Source organism: Pongo abelii, chromosome 6, assembly GCF_028885655.2.
Source record: "Pongo abelii isolate AG06213 chromosome 6, NHGRI_mPonAbe1-v2.0_pri, whole genome shotgun sequence".
NCBI classification, from domain to species: domain Eukaryota; kingdom Metazoa; phylum Chordata; class Mammalia; order Primates; family Hominidae; genus Pongo; species Pongo abelii.
In genome coordinates this window covers 108,489,088-108,513,404 of record NC_071991.2, presented here as the reverse complement: position 1 = coordinate 108,513,404, position 24,317 = coordinate 108,489,088, and the positions used below count along the sequence as shown (strand labels likewise).

The 24,317-nt window shown below is 36.1% G+C and overlaps 1 protein-coding gene across 9 annotated transcripts in view; it reads left to right on the top strand.

The window, feature by feature from the left end:
* Positions 1–24,317, top strand: part of IMMP2L (inner mitochondrial membrane peptidase subunit 2) — a 917,762-nt gene that overhangs the window by 121,762 nt on the left and 771,683 nt on the right. The gene's annotated exons all lie outside the window — the stretch shown is intronic.

Sequence of the window (24,317 nt, the reverse complement as noted above, 5' to 3'; positions counted from 1 at the left end):
TGTTCATCTCACTAGGGAGTGCCAGACAGTGGGCGCAGGTCAGTGGGTGAGTGCACCGTGCGCCAGCCGAAGCAGGGGCAAGGCATTGCCTCACTCGGGAAGCACAAGGGGTCAGGGAGTTCCCTTTCCAGGGGTGACAGACGGCACCTGGAAAATCGGGCCACTCCCACCCGAATACTGTGCTTTTCCGACGGGCTTAGGAAACGGTGCACCAGGAGATTACAGCCTGCACCTGGCTCAGAGAGTCCTACGCCCACGGAGTCTCACTGATTGCTAGCACAGCAGTCTGAGATCAAACAGCAAGGCGGCAGTGAGGCTGGGGGAGGGGCGCCCGCCATTGCCCGGGCTCCCTTAGGTAAACAAAGCAGCCTGGAAGCTTGAACTGGGTGGAGCCCACCACAGCTCAAGGAGGCCTGCCTGCCTCTGTAGGCTCCACCTCTGGGGGCAGGGCACAGACAAACAAAAAGACAGCAGTAACCTCTGCAGACTTAAATGTCCCTGTCTGACAGCTTTGAAGAGAGCAGTGGTTCTCCCAGCACGCAGCTGGAGATCTGAGAACGGGCAGACTGCCTCCTCAAGTGGGTCCCTGACCCCTGACCCCCGAGCAGCCTAACTGGGAGGCACCCCCCCAGTAGGGGCAGACTGACACCTCACAGGGCCGGCCAGGTACTCCAACAGACCTGCAGCTGAGGGTCCTGTCTGTTAGAAGGAAAACTAACAAACAGAAAGGACATCCACACCAAAAACCCATCTGTACATCACCATCATCAAAGACCAAAAGTAGATAAAACCACAAACATGGGGAAAAAACAGAGAAGAAAAACTGGAAACTCTAAAAAGCAGAGTGCCTCTCCTCCTCCAAAGGAACGCAGCTCCTCACCAGCAACGGAACAAAGCTGGATGGAGAATGACTTTGACGAGCTGAGAGAAGAAGGCACAGACAATCAAATTACTCCGAGCTACGGGAGGATATTCAAACCAAAGGCAAAGAAGTTGAAAACTTTGAAAAAAATTTAGAAGAATGTATAACTAGAATAACCAATACAGAGAAGTGCTTAAAGGAACTGATGGAGCTGAAAACCAAGGCTCGAGAACTACGTGAAGAATGCAGAAGCCTCAGGAGCCGATGCGATCAAATGGAAGAAAGGGTATCAGCCATGGAAGATGAAATGAATGAAATGAAGCGAGAAGGGAAGTTTAGAGAAAAAAGAATAAAAAGAAATGAGCAAAGCCTCCAAGAAATGTGGGACTATGTGAAAAGACCAAATCTACGTCTGATTGGTGTACCTGAAAGTGACGGGGAGAATGGAACCAAGTTGGAAAACACTCTGCAGGATATTATCCAGGAGAACTTCCCCAATCTAGCAAGGCAGGCCAACATTCAGATTCAGGAAATACAGAGAACGCCACAAAGATACTCCTCGAGAAGAGCAACTCCAAGACACATAATTGTCAGACTCACCAAAGTTGAAATGAAGGAAAAAATGTTAAGGGCAGCCAGAGAGAAAGGTCGGGTTACCCTCAAAGGGAAGCCCATCAGACTAACAGCGGATCTCTCGGCAGAAACCTACAAGCCAGAAGAGAGTGGGGGCCAATATTCAACATTCTTAAAGAAAAGAATTTTCACCCCAGAATTTCATATCCAGCCAAACTAAGCTTCATAAGTGAAAGAGAAATAAAATACTTTACAGACAAGCAAATGCTGAGAGATTTTGTCACCACCAGGCCTGCCCTACAAGAGCTCCTGAAGGAAGCGCTAAACATGGAAAGGCACAACCGGTACCAGCTGCTGCAAAATCATGCCAAAATGTAAAGACCATCGAGACTAGGAAGAGACTACATCAACTAACGAGCAAAATAACCAGCTAACATCATAATGACAGGATCAAATTCACACATAACAATATTAACTTTAAATGTAAATGGACTAAATGCTCCAATTAAAAGACACAGACTGGCAAATTGGATAAAGAGTCAAGACCCATCAGTGTGCTGTATTCAGGAAACCCATCTCACGTGCAGAGACACACATAGGCTCAAAATAAAAGGATGGAGGAAGATCTACTAAGCAAATGGAAAACAAAAAAAGACAAGGGTTGCAATCCTAGTCTCTGATAAAACAGACTTTAAACCAACAAAGATCAAAAGAGACAAAGAAGGCCATTACATAATGGTAAAGGGATTAATTCAACAAGAAGAGCTAACTATCCTAAATATATATGCACCCAATACAGGAGCACCCAGATTCATAAAGCAGGTCCTGAGTGACCTACAAAGAGACTTAGACTCCCACACATTAATCATGGGAGACTTTAACACCCCACTGTCAACATTAGACAGATCAACGAGACAGAAAGTCAACAAGGATACCCAGGAATTGAACTCAGCTCTGCACCAAGCGGAACTAATAGACATCTACAGAACTCTCCACCCCAAATCAACAGAATATGCACTTTTTTCAGCACCACACCACACCTATTCCAAAATTGACCACATACTTGGAAGTAAAGCTCTCCTCAGTAAATGTAAAAGAACAGAAATTATAACAACCTATCTCTCAGATCACAGTGCAATCAAGCTAGAACTCAGGATTAAGAATCTCACTCAAAACCACTCAACTACATGGAAACTGAACAACCTGCTCCTGAATGACTACTGGGTACATAACGAATGAAGGCAGAAATAAAGATGTTCTTTGAAACCAACGAGAACCAAGACACAACATACCAGAATCTCTGGGATGCATTCAAAGCAGTGTGTAGAGGGAAATTTATAGCACTAAATGCCCACAAGAGAAAGCAGGAAAGATCCAAAATTGACACCCTAACATCACAATTAAAAGAACTAGAAAAGCAAGAGCAAACACATTCAAAAGCTAGCAGAAGGCAAGAAATAACTAAAATCAGAGCAGAACTGAAGGAAATAGAGACACAAAAAACCCTTCAAAAAATTAATGAATCCAGGAGCTGGTTTTTTGAAAGGATCAACAAAATTGATAGACTGCTAGCAAGATTAATAAAGAAAAAAAGAGAGAAGAATCAAATAGATGCAATAAAAAATGATAAAGGGGATATCACCACCGATCCCACAGAAATACAAACTACCATCAGAGAATACTACAAACACCTCTACGCAAATAAACTAGAAAATCTAGAAGAAATGGATAAATTCCTCAACACATACACCCTCCCAAGACTAAACCAGGAAGAAGTTGTATCTCTGAATAGACCAATAACAGGAGCTGAAATTGTGGCAATAATCAATAGCTTACCAACCAAAAAAAGTCCAGGACCAAATGGGTTCACAGCCGAATTCTACCAGAGGTACAAGGAGGAACTGGTACCATTCCTTCTGAAACTATTCCAATCAATAGAAAAAGAGGGAATCCTCCCTAACTCATTTTATGAGGCCAGCATCATCCTGATACCAAAGCCGGGCAGAGACACAACCAAAAAAGAGAATTTTAGACCAATATCCTTGATGAACATTGATGCAAAAATCCTCAAGAAAATACTGGCAAACAGAATCCAGCAGCACATCAAAAAAGTTTATCCACCATGATCAAGTGGGCTTCATCCCTGGGATGCAAGGCTGGTTCAATATACGCAAATCAATAAATGTAATCCAGCATATAAACAGAACCAAAGAGAAAAAGCACATGATTATCTCAATAGATGCAGAAAAGGCCTTTGACAAAATTCAACAACCCTTCATGCTAAAAACTCTCAATAAATTAGGTATTGATGGGATGTATCTCAAAATAATAAGAGCTATCTATGACAAACCCACAGCCAATATCATACTGAATGGGAAAAAACTGGAAGCATTCCCTTTGAAAACTGGCACAAGACAGGGATGCCCTCTCTCACCACTTCTATTCAACATAGTGTTGGAAGTTCTGGCCACGGCAATTAGGCAGGAGAAGGAAATAAAGGGTATTCAATTAGGAAAAGAGGAAGTCAAATTGTCCCTGTTTGCAGACGACATGATTGTATATCTAGAAAACCCCATCGTTTCAGCCCAAAATCTCCTTAAGCTGATAAGCAACTTCAGCAAAGTCTCAGGATACAAAATCAATGTACAAAAATCACAGGCATTCTTATACACCAATAACAGACAAACAGAGAGCCAAATCATGAGTGAACTCCAATTCATAATTGCTTCAAAGAGAATAAAATACCTAGGAATCCAACTTACAAGGGATGTGAAGGACCTCTTCAAGGAGAACTACAAACCACTGCTCAAGGAAATAAAAGAGGATACAAACAAATGGAAGAACATTCCATGCTCATGGGTAGGAAGAATCAATATCGTGAAAATGGCCATACTGCCCAAGGTAATTTACAGATTCAATGCCATCCCCATCAAGCTACCAATGACTTTCTTCACAGAATTGGAAAAAACTACTTTAAAGTTCATATGGAACCAAAAAAGAGCCCGCATGGCCAAGTCAATCCTAAGCCAAAAGAACAAAGCTGGAGGCATCACACTACCTGACTTCAAACTATACTACAAGGCTACAGTAACCAAAACAGCATGGTACTGGTACCAAAACAGAGATATAGATCAATGGAACAGAGCAGAGCCATCAGAAAGAACGCCACATATCTACAAATATCTGATCTTTGACAAACCTGAGAAAAACAAGAAATGGGGAAAGGATTCCCTATTTAATAAATGGTGCTGGGAAAACTGGCTAGCCATATGGAGAAAGCTGAAACTGGATCCCTTCCTTACACCTTATACAAAAATCAATTCAAGATGGATTAAACACTTAAACGTTAGACCTAAAACCATAAATACCCTAGAAGAAAACCTAGGCATTACCATTCAGGACATAGGCATGGGCAAGGACTTCATGTCTAAAACATGAAAAGCAATGGCAACAAAAGCCAAAATTGAGAAATGGGATCTCATTAAACTAAAGAGCTTCTGCACAGCAAAAGAAACCACCATCAGAGTGAACAGGCAACCTACAAAATGGGAGAAAATTTTTGCAACCTACTCATCTGACAAAGGGCTAATATCCAGAATCTACAATGAACTCCAACAAATTTACAAGAAAAAAACAAACAACCCCATCAAAAAGTGGGCGAAGGACATGAACAGACACTTCTCAAAAGAAGACATTTATGCAGCCAAAAAACACATGAAAAAATGCTCACCATCACTGGCCATCAGAGAAATGCAAATCAAAACCACAATGAGATACCATCTCACACCAGTTAGAATGGCAATCATTAAAAAGTCAGGAAACAACAGGTGCTGGAGAGGATGTGGAGAAATAGGAACACTTTTACACTGTTGGTGGGACTGGAAACTAGTTCAACCCTTGTGGAAGTCAGTGTGGCGATTCCTCAGGGATCTAGAACTAGAAATTCCATTGGACCCAGCCATCCCATTAGTGGGTATATACCCAAAGGACTATAAATCATGCTGTTATAAAGACACATGCACACGTATGTTTACTGCGGCATTATTCACAATAGCAAAGACTTGGAACCAACCCAAATGTCCAACAATGATAGACTGGATTAAGAAACTGTGGCACATATACACCATGGAATACTATACAGCCATAAAAAAGGATGATTTCATGTCCTTTGTAGGGACATGGATGAAATTGGAAATCATCATTCTCAGTAAACTATCGCAAGAACAAAAAACCAAACACCACATATTCTCACTCATAGGTGGGAATTGAACAATGAGAACACATGGACACAGGAAGGGGAACATCACACTTCAGGGACTGTTGTGGGGTGGGGGGAGGGGGGAGGGATAGCATTGGGAGATATACCTAATGCTAGATGACGAGTTAGTGGGTGCAGCCACCAGCATGGCACATGTATACATATGTAACTAACCTGCACATTGCGCACATGTACCATAAATCCTAAAGTATAATAATAATTAAAAAAAAAAAAAAGATTTCGGAACTGTGGGAGGTAACATCTATCAAGAGAGTTCACCAGGGTGGCCGCCAGGGGTCTCCTGTGGACCCCGAAGCCTTGACCTACAATAAGTTCATGGTTTATGAAGAGAGAAGGAGCCTGTCTTCATGGAAAGAGGGGAATGAAAAAGAAAGTCTTGTCCATATTTACGTGGCATAATCGTACATCCTAGAATCAATGAATGCTAGACCAGAAAGGAACTTGATGGATTTTCCAGCTTGGACCTCATAAAAGATTAGGAAATTTAAACCCAGAGAGGTAATGAGGACTAACCTGAAGTTACACAGCTGGTGAGACACACAGTTGGATAATACTACAGATATCATGGATGACTTTTGTACCATCTTACACTGTTAAAAACTCAGAGACAATCAGTACATAGAATTGACATTGCCTCACTGCAACCGCAAAGTGATTCAAGTGTTGAAAGAACTGATCTTTGGTATTATTTTCACATCATAGTAATGGCATATAATGTTTGGAAACATATTATATGCCTATTATAACTACTTTATATTATAATGTAGAACTTAGCTCAATTTTAATGTTCAAGAACTGTGAAATAAATGTCCGTTATTCATTTTTTGACCAAAAAAAGGTGTAAATTCATATGCTTTTTATTTTTTCTAGCAGGAAGGAAAAAATAATAATATTCTGTTATTTTTAGATTCCATAGCTGTAGTTGTCAGACATATTTCAGTTAGATTATTCAGGAGGCATATTGTAGAAATTGTGAAAAAATTCAAACGTATTTCTTTTTTATTAATTTTCAATATTCCTTACCTTATGTATTCTCTAGTTTTGCTCTTTTCCCAATTTTAATATTATAATAAGAATTTCAAATAGGACTTTGTAATTTATGAGATAAAACCAGATGGATGAGAGGATGAGTATCTTAAGAATATGATGCATTTCCTTATGTTTGTTTTGTATACATGTGGCAATAGCCACTGAAAGGGAACTAAACTATATTATGATCATTCTTGCTCAGAAACTCATGTCTAGTTGGCTAATTTTAGAGCCAGGACCCTAAGCCTTCTACTTTGATTCTTACCCATGCATACTTGCTATATAATACTGTGTTGCCCTTTTCCAGCTCTGATTTTGATTTTTGGGTCTGCATTTGTGAAAGTACAGGCCAATATGTCCAATAAACAAACTTGTGAAATTATTTTGCCCACATGATAAATGTTTGTAAAAATGTTCCCCAAAGGTATCTCTAGGAAGATATCATTTCTTTAAAATTCTTTTGCCTTTGAAAGGCAAAATTTAGTTGTGGGAGTCTCAATTTAAGAAACACAGGCTATTTTATCTGAGTTGGAGCTCAATTAGATGTGAATCTTTAAATTGTTTACTTAATTCTTCTGTGCTATTGTGAAAGGATGCTATTTCATAAATATGAAATCAGGAGTTCTATGTTGATTTTTTTTTAAAGCTAACTTTTAGTGCCTTTATTACATAGTGGACAGGTATTATCCTGCTGTTGAATTCAGGAACCATGCCTAGCACCAGATGTGGGTGTGGAAGCTTCCCTGGTCTATGTGTGGAAAGCTTGTTTGTTTAGGCCGCCAAGCCAGAGGAGGCATCATACTTTTCACTCAGGCCTTGCCTCTTCTGCTGAAAGATGAAAGATTGGTAAAGTAGAGTTTTTAAAAAGAGTAGGTTAATTGTTTCTGGAGATTAGAAGAAGGGGCCTTTTTTTGTGTTGATGCCTATATGCATGCTTACCCCCTTCCCCAGTACCCACATGTATGTACCTATATCAACATGCATTTCCCTACATGCAGTTCCCAGAGATTCATGAAGCTGCTCTTGAAGCTCATGGGCAACCCCTAGATTAATATACAAGTGTTACTTAGTGAAAGAAGAAAAAAAGATTGCATGTTCTTTTATTTGATAGAAAGCACCATATTCATCCATTCATATGTCCTGAGCACTTATTCATCCAACTACTCATGTATCTATCCATCCACCCACCTTCCATCCATCTACCCATCTAGCCTTCATTCGCATTTTATCTGATACTTTCTATTTGCCAAAACTCTGTGTATTTTATTTTTCCACTTTTAAAATTGAGTACTATATTGCTTTGTAAGTACTTATGGAAAATGAAAGAATGATTCATGGCAACTATGGAGATGTTCTAGTAGAGAGTGTGTACATATTTGTTTGTTGTTGTATAATAATAGAGTTTGAAGCATTAATAGGTTTGGAAAGGTGTTATAGATAGTCATTTCAGCTTTGCTTATCTTAGACTCATTTTATATTTCAGAAAGTCTTTTTGTGAACTTTTTGTACTACTCTAGTTTTAAAATAAACTGCATTGTCAGTAAAGCAGAGTTAGATTTTTTTTGTGAAAATAAAATTGATAGATACTTGAACATTTCTTTAGAAAGTTACTGTATCAAAGAAAATTTTAAAAGGTTTTTAAAAGATTTTACTCATTTTCCTGAAAAAAGTTTCTCTTGTTTTGAATTGATTCTTAATTTATTTCACATATGAAGCATCTTGTAAAGGTTTTATTTAGGGCAGTAAGGAATCATTTTAGTATTTTTAATCATTCAATTTTTATATAGAATTTTTTTCTAGTCCTTATTACTTTAAAAAATTACGATCGAAACCTCCTATTTCTCTTGACATTTTCTGTATTCATTTTTCTACTGCTTTAGTCTTTATCATCTATATATGAAATAGAAAATATATTTTTTAGACAAAGAAAGAGTGACTCATTTGGAAAATAAGATTCTAATTACTCTATCATTTTCTGTAAGGGTGAAATACAGTATAAGGGAACAATAAAGAAAATCACTCTCCTAGAATATTGCAAATTCTAAAGAAAGGAACATAAAGATTCAAATGCACACAATCTGCTGACAGGACTGAGCCAATGAGGTTTACAGCATGAGTGTGTTGCTACACAGACTACACTTGTATCAGAAGCGTATCATGAAAGATGAAAAAGTGAAAGTGGGTACTCATAGCACTCAGATTTTAAAATGAATATCATTAGTATTCCAGCAAAATTATATTCATAGCTATATCTTAAATCCAATGTGTTTCATGGGAAGAAAATGTCAGTGATATGAACTTACCTAATAGAACTGAGCCTGAGGCTCTGTATTTGCTCTTATGACATTAAAGATGTAACTATTTTAAAATCTTTTGATATGTGGGGCTAGATTTATAATTTAATACTGTAGTAAATATTCAGAGTGCTTAATTTTTTGGAATAATGGAAACATAGCATGGAGATTAATATCTGATCAATAGTCAAGATTCTTTTGCAAGGTTGTTGCCAGATTCACACTGTTCTGGCACTCTGCATAGAAACACTCTTCTGTTTAAGGTTTATTGAGTTGGAACACTTAATTGCATCTCAAAGTTATAGCTTCGAATTCTCACTTCTTTCTATTTCAATATGGTAATATAGTTTTCTGTTAAATAGTGACAGTCATTATTATTTGTACTAACAAATGAAATCAGGTTTTGTATTTATTTTTTGTTCTAGAAGTCTCTTTTCTCTTGGATCTCTGAGTGTTCTTCATTTTCTTTTATAATGCACTGTCCAGTCCTAAGAAGTGCCCTAATATTAATACTACTTTTCTTAACTGATTTTTTCAGTCATTAGAACAAAACATTTCATTTGGCTTAGGGATCATTTGATATTACCTATAGAAAATAATTTGAAACAAATTACAAAGTATCTTGAGTCTGAACTTCTGGCCCAACTCAGTCGCTGGGAATTTTTTTAGAGGATTATTTGAGGTGAAGGTCCACTGATATTTCTATCCTCAGCCACTAACAGATGAATGATAAAAGAGTTCTAAGGTCTTTGCTAGTGAACTCCTTAAAGAGTACCAGTCTTGGGTGATCAGTGAAGTAAGGAGTTTGGATCTGAAAGGGAGCAAATTAAAAACTATCATGACATTAAAGTGGTCAGTAATGCAATGAGACTAAGAGTTAGGACTTTGTAACTACACTTATAAAATAAGATGAATTCTGGCTCACCGCAGTTCCTGGCTCAAATTTAAAAGCATGGTTGTACAATTGCATGAATACGTATATGGGTAAATATTTTTTATTATTAATTACTACTATTTATTAAACACCAAACACTGACTTTCATTATTTAAAAAAATCTCATATAACCTTCACATTAAGCATGTGAGATACACAGTGATATCCACATCTTGCAGATCATAAAAAGATAATATTGCAGTAAATTCACATATGCCAGAATTTTGGTTAGGTTGTTTAGAAAGGCAAACTACTCATCAAAGGAAATGTGACCAGCCACATGCCTTAAAAAGGACAACATAACATATTTAAAGTCTCTAAATAGATTGTAGACAATTTACACAGTTCTTTGATATTTGTCCTTTGTCAGTTTTTTGGGGGCAGAATTGCTGTGTGAAAGATTTGCATTTTTATTTGCATCCTGGTCTAGGGAAACCTTTCTAATCCCTGAGTATGCACTCTTGGGATTTCAAGGCTTTAGAGAATTGTTTCCCAAAGTGAGTTCCAGGGAAAACTTGTTATTGCAAAAAACCTCTCAGTGGTAATACCATCAAATGTGAACGAACATACCTTTAATTACTATAAATGAAATACATGTTGCTGTGATTTAGTGGTGAATAAGCAAAACCTAAATTATATTGGTGATTGAAAAGATTGCAGAATCTTCTAAAATCAGTACGTAAGGTACAAAAAGGAGGGATTAATGTACATATATTTATTTTAAATTATTTTGACATATTTGAGAAGCAACTACCAGAAATATATAATTTACCGTTTTTAGTTGTAAAACAAAGTTTATGTATTATAAAGTTACCTACATGATATTCCATACCCTGGGATGAACTTTCTGCTTCCTGTGCCCAATCTGGCAAAATTTTACTCACCCTTCATGGTCCCGAAAATGCCCTCCCTGTCGTGTTTTTATAGCAGTTAATGTATATCACGTTGTATTACAATTCAGTTCTCTTTTTCTGTAGCATTTAGAGACATCTGCTTCTTAGAAGTCTTTGACAAGTATTTGTGGAATAAATGAAGGAGTAGATGAATAAATTATATGTTTAATTAATTTAGCAAGATTTTTATCGAGTCTTAACTATTTGGACCAGTATTTCTGACTACTTGATCTAAGAATGATCCAGCAAGTGGGTAACTAAGATTATGGTTCAAAATGTTTGGGAACACTTGCTGATTCCTCTTTCTTTACTGAGTGAATTTGAAAATTAAAAGGATTTTGGAAGAATGACTTTTTAAATTTGAAAGTGTATTTTGTTATGGAAATTTTCAAACATACAGAGAAGTCGAAAGACATTTACAGTGAACACCAGTATACTCACCGCTCATATCTTATCACTTTTCTATTATATATCTATCTATATTTTAATCCCTCTATTCGTCCATCAGTCCATCTTATTTATTTATGATGCATTTCAAAGTAAACTATAGGCACTTCCCCTAAATGCTTTCAACATGCGTATTGTTAACTAGAGTTCAAGAATAGTTTACAGTTTTTTTTTCTTTTGAGGTAAAATTTAAATACAATAGTGTGTATAAATCTTAAATGAACATTTGCTAGTTTTAACATATGCCTATGTTGTGTAACCCTAATCGCTATCAAGATACAGAACATTAACATCATCCCAGAAAGTCCTCTCATGGTCCTTCTAAGTCACCTTCTGCTCCCAAACCTCAAAGGGAACCACATTTCTCACTTTTTCCCCTTTACTATAGATTAGTTTTGCCAAAACATGATGTCTTTAAGGAATTGAAGTATGTAAATGTTTATGTGAAAAACAGAAAGGGGAAGCAATCCCTAAATAAACATTTACATCGATTACATTTACATATCAGTTGAAACTAACAACTGAAATGACAACTGGAAAACTACAGAGGGCAATTGATGAAGGAAACTTAAAATGACTTCATGTAATGACTAATGACCTGGGTTTAGAGGAGTGTCAGAAGTACACATGTCTAGCATTCCATTATGCCGTATAATTGCTATAATGGCAGCAGACTGTGTAAACCTGAAAGTCACTTGACAAAGAATTTTGCCTGGTGATCAGCAAATGTGATACAATTCTGTGACCCAAATAACCACATATTTTACAAAAGTTATAAAGTCAAAATATGGTGATTGTTTCAAATGTTTTGGTTTTGTGATAGAATTGCTTAATATTTGGCTTTTAGAATGATTATAAAATGTTGAAAATACAGTTTTAATTAATGTACAATGAAGAGAAATGTTTTGGAATGTATGAAATTACTCTGTGTTAAGAGTCTTCATATTTAAAATATAGTTTTAAATAGCATGGTTATACATCATGCATAGATGATTATACAGATGTAATGAATCCCAGCTGTTATTCAGGTACCTTGTGATATATGCATCACCTAATATATTTAAATGCTGAGCTTTTGTCAGTAGAGAAAAAAGTCACTAGTAATATCTAAAAATTAGCATGGCTTAGTCTGGGACACTGACCCTCACAGTCTGTTAATTACTTGTCTCTAGCCTCTGTCTTTTATTCATACCACGGCCAAACACTGAGTACTAGCCGATGGGTTTTAAGAATCTACCGAAACCACCCATCTATCTTCCTTCTCTCCCTCATTCTCTTCTTCCTTGTCTCCTTCCTTCTTGGCTACTTAAACAGATATTTGTTGTGCACTTGCGTTGTAACAGTGTTAAACGGTGGAGATACTGTGATGAGTAGAAAGTACCTTACTGTAAATCAGGTTCTACAGATGCTGTTTGCATTCGTAAACATTAACCTCTAACGAATCAGAATTCACTTAAAAAATCATACATGCTAGAATTTGTGAATGGATTTTGTGAAGAACAGAGCATGTTGGTATACGTGATAAGATTCATTATTCAAAGTTGATCAAATGTCTATACTGTTAATTTAATTACGTTATCTCTACAGCTGAAATAACTAGACTCGCTCTATCATTGACCATCTGCAACAACTGTCATGCTCAGTGTAGCCATTAGTAAACTATCTTTTTATTTAAAAAAGTTTCACTGTCAATTTTGTTGATCTTTTCAAAAAACCAGTTCCTGGATTCATTGATTTTTTGAAGGATTTTTTGTGTCTTTCAGTTCTGCACTGATCTTAGTTATTTCCTGCCTTCTGCTAGCTTTTGAATTTGTTTGCTCTTGCTTCTCTTTTTCTTTTAATTGTGATGTTAGGGTGTCAATTTTGGATCTTTCCTGCTTTCTCTTATGGGCATGTAGTGCTATAAATTTCCCTCTACACATTGCTTTAAATGTGTCCCAAAGATAGACCTCTAGCAAAATTAATAAAGAAGAAAAGAGAGAAGAATCAAATAGACACAATAAAAAATGATAAAGGGGATATCACCACCTATCCCACAGAAATACAAACTACCATCAGAGAATACTATAAACACCTCTGCACAAATAAACTAGAAAATCTAGAAGAAATGGATAAATTCCTCAACACATACACCCTCCCAAGACTAAACCAGCAAGAAGTTGAATCTCTAAATAGATCAATAACAGGCTCTGAAATTGAAGCAATAATTTAATAGCCTACCAAACAAAAAAAGTCCAGGACCAGATGGATTCACAGCCGAATTCTACCAGAGGTACAAAGAGAAGCTGGTACCATTCCTTCTGAAACTATTCCAATCAATAGAAAAAGAGAGAATCCTCCCTAATTCATTTTATGAGGCCAGCATCATCCTGATACCAAAGCCGGGCAGAGACACAACAAAAAAAGAGAATTTTAGACCAATATCCCTGATGAACATCAATACAAAAATCCTCAATAAAATACTGCCAAACTGAATCCAGCAGCACATCAAAAAGCTTATCCACCATGATCAAGTGGGCTTCATCCCTGGGATGCAAGGCTGGTTCAACATATGCAAATCAATAAACGTAATCCATCACTTAAACAGAACCAGTGACAAAAACCACATGATTATCTCAATAGATGCAGAAAAGGCCTTTGACAAAATTCAACACCCCTTCATGCTAAAAACTTTCAATAAACTAGGTATTGATGGAACATATCTGAAAATTAAAAGAGCTATTTATGACAAACTCACAGCCAATATCATACTGAATGGACAAAAACTGGAAGCATTCCCTTTGAAAACTGGCACAAGACAGGGATGCCCTTTCGTGATCACCACTCCTATTCAACATAGTGTTGGAAGTTCTGGCCAGGGCAGTCAGGCAAGAGAAAGAAATAAAGTGTATTCAGTTAGGCAAAGAGGAAGTCAAATTGTCCCTGTTTGCAGATGACATGATTGTATATGTAGAAAAGCCTGTCGTCTCAACCCCAAATCTCTTTAAGCTGATAAGCAACTTCAGCAAAGTCTCTGGATACAAAACCAATGTGAAAAATCACAAGCATTTCTATACACCATTAACAGACAAACAGAGAGCCAAATCATGAGTGATCTCCCATTCACAATTGCTACAAAGAGAGTAAAATACATAGGAATCCACCTTCCAAGGGATGTGGGTACCTCTTCAAGGAGAACTACAAACCACTACTCAATGAAATAAAAGAGGACACAAACAAATGGAAGAATATTCCTTGCTCATGGATAGAAAGAATCAATATCATGAAAATGGCCATACTGCCCAAAGTAATTTATTGATTAAATGCCATCCCCATCAAGCTACCAATGACTTTCTTTACAGAATTGGAAAAAGTACCTTAAAGTTCATATGGAACCAAAAAAGAGCCCGCATTGCCAAGACACTCCTAAGCAAAAAGGACAAAGCTGGAGGCATCACGCTACCTGATTTCAAACTATACTACAACGCTACAGTAACCAAAACAGCATGGTACTGGTACCAAAACAGAGATATAGATCAATGGAACAGAACAGAGGCCTCAGAAATAACACCACACATCTACAACCATCTGTTTTTTGACAAACCTGAGAAAAACAAGCAATGTGGAAAGGATTCCCTATTTAATAAATGGTGCTGGGAAAACTGGCTAGCTGTATGTAGAAAGCTGAAACTGGATCCCTTCCTTACCTCTAATACAAAAATTAATTCAAGATGGATTAAAAACTTATATGTTAGACCTAAAACCATAAAAACCCTAGAAGAAAACCTAGGCAATAACATTCAGGACATAGGCATGGACAAGGACTTCATGACTAAAACACCATAAGCAATGTCAACAAAAGCCAAAATAGACAAATGGGATCTAATTAAACTAAAGAGCTTCTGCACGGCAAAAGAAACTGCCATCAGAGTGAACAGGCAACTACAGAATGGGAGAAAATTTTTGCAATCTACTCATCTGACAAAGGGCTAATACCCAGAATCTACAAAGAACTCAAACCAATTTACAAGAAAAAAACAACCCCATGAAAAAGTGGGCAAAGGATATGAACAGACACTTCTCAAAAGAAGACATCTATGCAGCCAACAGACACATGAAAAAATGGTCATCATCATTGGTCATCAGAGAAATGCAAATCAAAACCACAATGAGATAACCATCTCATGCCAGTTAGAATGGCAGTCATTAAAAATCAGGGAACAACAACAGATGCTGGAGAGGATGTGGAGAAATAGGAATGCTTTTACACTATTGGTGGGAGTGTAAATTAGTTCTGCCATTGTGGAAGACAGTGTGGTGATTCCTCAAGGATCTAGAACTAGAATTACCATTTGACCCAGCCATCCTATTACTAGGTATATACCCAAAGGGTTATAAATCATGCTCCTATAAAGGCACATGCACACGTATGTTTATTGCAGCACTATTCACAATAGCAAAGACTTGGAACCAACCCAATTGTCCAGCATTGATAGAATGGATTAAGAAAATGTGGCACTTATACACCATGGAATACTATGCAGTCGTAAAAAAAGGATAAGTTCATGTCATTTGCAGGGATTTGGATGAAGCTGGAAACCATCATTCTCAGCAAACTATCACAAGGACAGAAAACCAGACACCGCATGTCTCACTCATAGGTGGGAATTGAACAGTGAGATCACTTGGACACAGGATGGGGAACATCACACACGGGGGCCTATCTGGGGGTGGGGGTACTGGGGGAGGGACAGCGTTAGGAGAAATACCTAATGTAAATGATGAGTTGATGGATGCAGCAAACCAAGATGGCACATGCATACTTATGTATCCAACCTGCACACATTGTACGCATGTACCCTAGAACTCGAAGTGTAAAAGAGAAAAGTTTCACCTGTACCTTTATTGTACAGATAGTTTTTTTATTTGTTTCAAAACAACTATCCTTGGTCAGAGAAGTTTGGAATTTCTTTTGTGATCTCTCAATTTGTGTGGTAGTAAAGTGCTCACAGAGTCACAAGTTAGAAAACTTGATTTCTTTTCTCCATTTTATTGTGAGTTTGAATGACCAACTTAAGTATTTAATTTCTATTATTTATAATGAAGCACTTTTCAATTCAGGCTGAATCTCAGAAAAAAATATAAAAATGTAAATATAATTAGAAAAATTGAAACATTTTTATTGTGATGGAATATATATAACATATAATGTACCATTTTAACCATTTTTAAGTGTACAGTTCAATGACATTAAATACATTCTTATTGTGGTGCAGCCATCCTCACCATCCATTTCCAGAATGTTTTCATCTTCTCAAACTGAAACTCTGTATCCATTAAGCAATAACTATGTAACACTTCTCCACTACTTCCAGTGTCTGGTAACCACCTTATCATTTTCTTTTTCTATGAATAGGACAATGTTTTTTGAGTAAGGGCAGTAAATTATCATTTTGCTCTGTGAACCCTGAAAATCTGAGACAGGTCTCAGTTAATTTAGAAAGTTTATTTTGCCAAGGCTGAGGACACGTGCCTGTGACAAGGTCTCTGGAGGTCCTGACGATATGTGCCCAAGGTGGTCAGAGCACAGTTTGGCTTCATGCATTTTAGGGAGACGTGAGACATCAATCAACGTATGTAAGATGAACATTGGTTCCATCCTGAAAGGCAGGACAACTCAAAGCAGGGAGGGGGCTTCCAGGTCATAGGTAGCTAAGAGACAAATGATTGCCTTCTTTTGAGTTTCTGATTAGCCTCTCCAAAGGAGACAATCAGATACACATTTATTTCAGTGAGCAGAGGGGTGACTTTGAATAGCGTGGGAGGCAGGTTTGTCCTAAGCAGTTCCCAGATTGACTTTTCCCTTTAGCTTAGTGATTTTGGGGCCCATTTCCTTTCACAGCTCCAAATCCTCTTAGGTAAGAAATTTTTTCTTCCTTTTAAAAAAAATCTTTAGTGAAAGTGTTAACAGTCAGGGCCTAATCAGAGAAACAGAGCTACAGGAATATATGTATTCCAAGTCTAAATTCAGTTCTTTAATGTATTTAATAAAACTTCCCATTTTTAATTAATAATTTGAAATTTTTTAGTCTTGGCTGCCAATATATTCTTTATATATTGGAATAACATTATTCTACCGCTGTAGGAGGCAGCAGCAAGTAAGGCAATTATATAAATGTAATTTATTTAAAGCTTTAACCATTTATGTGAAGCTAGGCATTTGATTTGATTTCCACCTATGGCAATGGCTTTCAGAAATTTGATTTGTAATTTATTTGATGTAATTTCAGGCTGAGAATATCTTCACAATACAATATTGAAAAAATAGTTTATTGAAGGATGGCTTAATGAAATATAAAGAGTATGAAATAAAATGTAAATCAAATAAAACTTAGGGACTATTTGCATAAGTGGCATTTAGCTATTGGGCATTTTTATGCTTGTGTGTGTACAAATATAATTTTCATAGTACAAAAGGTGGTTTGACAAATGTTTGTTTTATTAGGAGCAATCTCTTCAATATAATTAGATAACAGAAATTTTTGTGTATTTTTTATTTTCTTAAATGAATTGGTATTGTCAGGCTAGCATTTGATTTGATCAATATATTGTTTACTCAAAGAAAAGCCTTAGTGGTTTAAATAACCATAACTGTAAATGTATGAAGAACTTCACTGGCAGTAGCACTGCAAAGCTCAAAGGCACTCAGTGTAACCTAATTACTAGGAATGACATTTGTATTAGTGCTAGTGAGGTGTGAGCTTTTTGTACCGAAGGCTGAAAAGATATCAGATTAGGTCCAGAGTGAGCAGAAGGGACGTATTTCAAATTTACCCTTTTAAATCCTAGAATTCAATGACAATGATGTGACTGGGTTATTGACATTGTAGTACATCTAGGATGAAGAAATGAATATATAGTGATTACTAATTAGTGAATATATATTTTAATCAAGACGTAATTTTCTAGCATCAGAGTCAGATCAAGGTTTTATTGGGGACCTGAAAGGAGGCAGACCATTTGGAGGCAGCCCTTCTAAAAAAATACAAAATTACAGATACAAATTTATATACAAGTCAATATGTATTTAGAATGAGAAAAGAAATCACAACTAATTACAATTTCATAAAAGATGGTCAATGACATTATCATAATAATATTTGGAAAAATAGCTGCTGATCACACTTTTAAACTACCTTTTCCACATCTATAGGATACATAATGTTTGAGCCCCTCTCAGATGACAATGACTTCATAATATAATTTTTTATAGATTTAGAAAGATAAATTAGACTTTCCTGTACTATGGTTAGGAAGATTTTGTTTTTATTATTGATAATTGAGCTGTATAAACTGTGCAGCTTCACTCACAGACATAGTATTTATAGAACAGCTGCAGATTTGGGCTCTGCAAATACAGTGTCTGAAAAGTTCTATTTCATTGTGAGTCCCATCAAAAAGAAAAAAGAAATGTCTGCTACGTTTATAATTGTATATGCACTATCAACTATATTCCTAATAAGAGAAAACTTGACTAGGCATTGATTACAAATGGAATTATCTGCTTATTCTATTTCATGTCTCCTTTTTGGAAGAATTTTCCACAGAGTAGCTTCTGGCTGAGTAAATTTCAGTCTCTGCTTCTCTTCCATTTGCCACAAATCTTTAGTTCTCGTTGCCATGGGACACATTCGTGACAGAGGTTACACATTCAGGGGTGTTCATAGACCTCTGACTATGAACCTTCATATCAGGACCCCACGTGAGTTAGCACAGTGGGAAAGAGATGTATTCCTAGAAGCCATTCCTATACTGGAACAGATGGTAAACTAATTACACATAGAAATGACCAAGAACCACTTACATATATCCCACTAAAAACAATGTGCTACCAATTCTGAATGTGTCACCCAAACTGAATATATCACCGTTTGCATGATCCCCAGGTTGCTCACTGTGACGCCCTCCACCTGACAACAGAAGATTGGTGGAGAGGAAGTGGGAGTGGAGAAAGATATTTTATGGGCAAAATATCTTACTTTTACAAATTTTACTAAAATATATAATCATGGACACATTGCTAGGGTACCTGCAGGGACATTTTCAAATGAGGAGGCCTGAAGCTTAAGCTTGATGATGAGTTTTATGGTAAACCCAACTCTGTCAAATAAGTACTATTTCTTCAATGATAGGAATCTTCTATATCTGTGCTACCTAATATGGTAGCTTCTAACCACATATAGCTGTTGAATACTTGAGATGTGGTGAGTGCAACTAAGAAAGTGAATCTTTAATTTTATGTACTTTAAATTATTTTCAGTTTAAATAGATACATGTAGTTTATGGTTACTGTATTGGATAGTATATATCTAATTTATTAATATATTTATGTAAAATTAAGGCTAATTTAATTCTATTAAAGGTATTATGTATCATACCATATTCTGCTTAACTTTGGATGTTGTTTAGGGATTAAACTCTCAATTGCGGTCTAATTTTATACTGCATATGATTCATGTATTGCCTACTGAGCAAGTAAGCAATTTTCTTAATTATGGACAAATATTATGCTGGCAGACCTATGCATATTAAACTGAAAAAATACTTTTAAAGTGCTTCTTCTGGTTGGCATTTTAAAAATATGATTATTAGAACCAATCATATTAAAAAACCTTATATGATGGGCTAAAATATGTGTTTTCAAAGCAGGGTTAAAACTTTTTACATGAAGTACTTTTATTTTTCTTCTAGGAAATTTAATAAGGCATCTCCAAAGACAGAGGGAAAGTGGATTATTTGGTTGACATGCTTAATATTTTATGTTGCTGCTTGGTTTGCTAATTCTAGTGGTTCAAACCACATTTCAAAATCTGGGCTAAATCTCTGTCATGCTATGTCATGGCATTTGACAGTAATTCCTGAATATTTAATTGATAGAAAACCAGAAAGCATGCATATTGTTTAGTACAAATGTGTGAACTGCTATGACATATCATTACATACAATTTTCTGAAAGACTGCATGTTTTATTCATTGTATGCCTAGCCCGGGGAAGAAATTTTTAATGCAGTGAACAAGTGACCTTTCAAGCATCGTATGTAAAGTTTCAATATGTACTTTAATGGGATAGCTGATGATTTTCTGTTTATGCACTGTTGATTTTATTTGCATAGTTGGGTGTTGACAAAAACTGGGAATAGATGTTCTCCGTAGATCTACATGTAATAATTATAATTAATATTTAGAATGACCAGATTAACTTTTTAAAATTAAGATGAAGTTCACATAATATTGTGAACCATTTTAAAGTGTACAATTAAGGAAAATTATGCAAAATCTCTTTTCAGAAATTTAGGGCTGATGATATGTTTTATTTGCAGGTTTCAAAATTGTTTTTCTGTTTTTTTTTGTTTAAAACCTGTATATGTTTAAAAATTAAAAACATTTAATTATCACTTGGTAGCAATTTGTAAAATCCTAAGTAGAATTTTAAGTTGTTATGTAAAATTTCTTTGAAATTGAGAATTTTAGTCCTAAATTACTTCCTGATAGATTTGTCGTTGCATTTTATTCTCAGGTGTGTAATTTTTTTCTATAGGCTGTGGTTGTGTCATATATACTAGTTATAATTTGGCTTTTCAAAATATCAAATGCCAACTATATGCAAAATAAGTAAATTTTTATGACTATGAAATTCACTTCAATTGTCAAAATGTACAAAAGTCCAAAATGTCTTCTTTTAGCCTGTTTTGTTGACTTTGGTGATTTGTCAACCTGAAGGTAACAGACTGTATTAGTTTTCTATTGCTGTTTAATAAGCCACAAACTTAGTGGCTTATAAAAATGTAAATTAATTATCTCAGACTTTTTGTAGGGCAAAAGTCTGGGCATGGCTGGATTTTGTGCTCAAGTTCTTATATGCTAAAGTCAAGGTCTCCCCTGGGCTACAATCTCATCTGGGATCTCATAGGATCCTTTTTCATGTTCATGTGGTTGTTGGCATAATCCAGTTTTTTGGGATTGTGTGATTGAAGTCCACATTTTCTTGCTAGCTCTTGTCTGGAGACTGCTCTCAGTCTCTAGAGGTCCCCTCCTGTAAGTCCTTGCTACATGGCTCCTATACAGGCCCCCTTCTTTAAGACCAGCAGGAAAAGCTCTCTTAAGCTTTGAGGCTTATCCTTCAACGAGGACCCACTCCCTTTTAAGGACTCCCAGAATCATCTCTGTTTTGACAACTGTCTCGAAGACAACTGCTTTGGGACTTTAATTACGTTAATACAATCTTTTCATCCTTGTCATATAATGTAACATCATAGTGGAAGTGAAATCTATCATACTTAAAGCCCTACCCACCCCCAAGGGGAAGGGAATCTTCAGAGTGTGTGCACCAGTGGGCAGAAATCTGGGATGCCACCTTAGAATTCTGCCCACTACAGGAAGCTATGGGAAAATTTGAAAATGTGTTTTTTAAAAAAATCAATAGACTGTATTTTTTAGTGCAGTTTTATATTTGTGTAGAGAGCTCTCATATAATCCCTTTTTCCCTGTACACAGTTTCACCTATTATGATAGTCTTACATTAATGTACATTTGTTAAAACTGATGAACCAATATTGATACAATATTATTAACTAAAGTCTATACATTAGGGTTCATTCTTTGTGTTGTACAGCTCTATGGATTTTGACAAATGCATGTCATGCATCCACCATTGTGGTATCATGCAGAATAGTTTCACTTCCCTAAAAATCCCATGCTCCTACCTATTCATCTCTATCTTCCTCCTGCCTATCACTCCTACTACTGTTCTTTTTACTGTTTCTACAATTTTGTCTTTTTTAGGATGTCATTTAATTGGGATCATACAATATGTAGCTTTTTCATACTGGCTTCTTTCAGCGGCATGCTGGCTAAGACTTTCATGTCTTTCCGTGGCTTTATAGGTTATGATTTTTTAAATCACTCACTAATATTTGATTACATGGATGTACCCTAGTTTGTTGATTCAGGAAGCTACCCTCTGGGTCTTTTTGAGACTTGCTGGGAAATTGCCTGCAGAGGTGACATTGAAATTCACTTGGAATCTTCCTGCAGGGGAACAGGAGGAAGGGGCTTCTCTTTCTGATTCTAGTGTACTTTATTCTCTTCTTGCTTCTATGGTATGTGGTGGAAGTGAGCCAGCCCCTGAGGAGGGGGTCAAGTTCACTGCAAAGATTCTCATGGGGGTGTTTTTGAAACTTTCTGGGAAACTGCTGGTTGGAACATCTTGAGACTTGCCAGGAAACCACTTGGGATGCTGGTGAAACTGGCTGGGAAGTTGCTTATGGAGGTGCTGCTGCAACTTGCTTGGATGTGAGTATCACTGGGTATCTTTGTGATGCTGATTGCCATAAGAAAAACAAGAAAACAAAGCATATCGGAACCAGAAAGAGAAGCTCCTTCATCTTCCAGTGTTCTCTCCAGCACCCTCTGCTAACAAAATTTAGTGTTACAGCAGCTGGCAAAGAAAAGATACAGGGTCTAGCTCCCATATCACAAAGCAGGACAGGGAAGGGTAAATTTGGAGCTGACAGGCAAGAGGTTGATAACTGGCACACTTTCTGTTTCAACTTTGCTGAGTTTTTTTTTTCTTAAATTAGGACTGAGGGATTATTGCCACATGCTTTTCTGTAACTATTGATATGGTCATATAGTTTTGTTTTTTAATCTGTTAATATGGTAAATTACATTGATTGGATTTTTGGATGCTAAACCCATCTCACATTCCTGGATAAGCCAAACCTCATCATGATGTATTTTTTTTTATATTGCTGGGTTTGATTTGGTAATATTTTATTAAAGATCTCTCTTTATGTCTATATTTATGAGATATATTGGTCTTTTTTTTTGTAATCTTTATCTGGATTTGGAGGCTTGGTGGCTTCATAAACAAGCTGGGAAGTATTTCTTCTTTTTTTCTTTTCTAAAAAAAGTTTGTATAGGGTTTAATTCTTCCTTAAATATTTGATAGAATTGACCAGCGAAACCATCTGGTCCAGGAATTTTCTTTTTGAGAAGATTGTTAATTATGAGTTAAACTTTTGTGATTGATGAGGGGTTTATTTTGAGTCAGTTTTATAATTTGTGTCTTTTAATCAATTGGTTCATTTAATTTATCTAAGTTATGGTATAAAATTGTTCATAATAGTCCTCTATTTTTGTTTTGATGTCTGAAGTATCTGGAGAATATCTCCTTTTTTATTTCTGATATTTGTAATTTGTGTCTTTTCTATTTTATTCCAGTGGTCATCTAGCTATTTATCATTTAAAAATGTTTTCCAAAAAGCAGCTTTGGGTTTGTTTTTTATTTCTTTGATTATTTGCTTGTTATTATTTCTTCCCTTCTGTGTACTTTGATTTTAATTTGCTTTTCTTTTTCTACCTTGTTAACGTAGAAGTTTATTTAAAAAAAAAAATTTCTTCTAAACCAGTGGCTCCCAAATTTTGTTGCCAATTGGAATTGTCTGGGGAATCCTTAAAAATTAATAATTCTGTCTCCCATCCCCAAATATTTTTATTTAATTGATTAAATTGATATGAGATACAATGGGATTTTTAAAAACTCCCTATGTGATTTTTAGTGTGTAGCACATTTGGGGAAACACTGTTCTGAGTGTACTTTAGTTTTCTCCCACAAATTTTGATATATTGTGTTTTCATTTTATTCAAGATATTTTTAAGTTTCCCTTGTGGTTTCTTTTTTCCATTGATTATTTAGAATTATATTGTTTGACTTCCAGATATTTCAGGACTTGTTCCTTAATTATTTCTGTTTTAACTCCTTTGTGATCAAAGAAAGTACTTTGAGTGATTTCAATCCATTTTTTTAAGGCCTGGCATATGTCCTATTTTGGTTAATTTTTTTACGTGCATTAGCAAATTATGTGTATTCTGCTATTGTTGGGTGAGTGTTCTGTAAATATCAAATAGGTCAACTTGTTGATGGTGCCACTGAAGTATTCTATATCCTTACTGTTTCTGGTCTCTT